The 1669-nt window shown below is 30.3% G+C and overlaps 1 long non-coding RNA gene across 1 annotated transcript; it reads right to left on the bottom strand.

Annotated features, from left to right (window-relative positions):
• Window positions 1-895: 895 nt before the first annotated feature.
• Window positions 896-1369, bottom strand: LOC131628752 (uncharacterized). Its single transcript, XR_009291886.1, has 3 exons — window positions 1294-1369; window positions 1109-1204; window positions 896-1024 (listed from the first exon to the last, which is right to left on the bottom strand). It is a non-coding gene; the product is annotated as an uncharacterized LOC131628752 (long non-coding RNA).
• Between the last annotated feature and the right edge of the window lie 300 nt (window positions 1370-1669).

The raw sequence follows: 1669 nt of genomic DNA, 5'->3' as shown, positions 1-1669 counted from the left end.
CACTTAATTAAGTCAATATAGTAAATTTAGTATTTCTTCAATACTATTTCTACAACTTAATCAATTAATTAATCAACTAAGTAATCATAAAAACCCATGTCAACAATTCTCAACACTCCACAAATTCAATAATTAAATTCGAAATAATTTGAATGTATATAATTAAATAATTAACTAAATACCGGGTGTTACATAGCCCCCCCTATAAGAGCGCTTTTTCCAGAAAAGCGCTCTGGTAGCCCCCCTATAAGAGCGCTTTTTCCAGAAAAAGTGCTATGGTAGCCCCCCTATAAGAGCGCTTTTTCTGGAAAAAGCGCTCTGCTAGCCCCCTCTATAAGAGCGCTTTTCCAAAAGTGCTTTCGTAGGTTGCGTTTTTTTTAATTCTTTATGCTTTTTTTTAATCTTATGCAGCGCTTTTAGTAATAAAGCGCTTTAGTAGGTGACCCTTTAAGAGCGTTTTTTAAAAGCACTGTCGTTGCTAAATGAGGTATTTTAAAGTGCAACCTGTAATTTCAGCCTCCCAGTTCGACCTGTAATATATTCGACGTGTAATATATTTTCGACCTGTAATATTTTCGACCTATAATATATTTTCGACGATATATTTTCAACCATAGGTAGGACAATATATATATATATATATATATATATATATATATATATATATATATATATATATATATATATACTAATATAATACCATTATAATATCCAAAATTATATATATACATCATTATAGTTCCTGTCAAACAAACTAAATCATGTAAAGTATGAATACAGAAAGTTTCACATGTAACTAACTCATGTCAAACAAACTAAATCAGTAACATCAACAATATTATACTTCAAATATTGGCAACAGTATGAACAAAGTTAGTAACCATCCTAGAGTACTATAATATTATACTTCAAATCGACACAAATCCTACTTGAATAGCTGATGAATATAAAATTGACACAAATCCTCTTTGATTTCTTCCAACTTAAGTCTCGTGTAAGAAGCAGCATAGAAGTCGTCAAAGTACTATAGAACAAAAACATAATATGAATGATTTAGTTAAATGTAATAAATTATAAGAAGTTATCTAATTAAGTTATAAATCCATACCGTGATTGGAATCTCTAATTGATTCGTTTGAAGGATTTCTTTCATAAACCTCAAAACATAGTATCCGCAATCTGAACTGTTTCGCTGTATCGGACACTACATAGAAAAACAAATAAGATTTTATAGTTGTCTTGTTTTATCAAGTAGCATAAATATTATAAGCAGAATTGTGAAAATTAATGTACCTGCACTTTGATCCAAGTAATGTTGTTTGATTTAGTCCGGGATACCTGTGCGTCTCGTTGACTTCGGAACACTTGTATTGATCTAACAAAAATATAAAAGCATATATTTAGATCAATCTCACAAATAATTAAATATATAAATATACACGAATATTTAGAACGATCCCACTTACGTATCAATCATTGTCTTCATAGCCGAATAATTGGTCCACTCACCATCTACCGAATTCAGAAAATATACCACTTCTCTTATAGGGTTGATAGCAAGCAACAACCAGTGTGCTCTATAAATTAAAACAATAGGTTATATGAAAATTTTGCTATGCAAAAGAAACAAAGATTAGATGAACCAAGAATGAGAAACTAACCCTACTGG

Source organism: Vicia villosa, unplaced genomic scaffold (genome assembly GCF_029867415.1).
Source record: "Vicia villosa cultivar HV-30 ecotype Madison, WI unplaced genomic scaffold, Vvil1.0 ctg.000477F_1_1_1, whole genome shotgun sequence".
Classification (NCBI taxonomy): Eukaryota; Viridiplantae; Streptophyta; class Magnoliopsida; order Fabales; family Fabaceae; genus Vicia; species Vicia villosa.
This window is presented reverse-complemented; position numbering and strand designations above follow the sequence as displayed.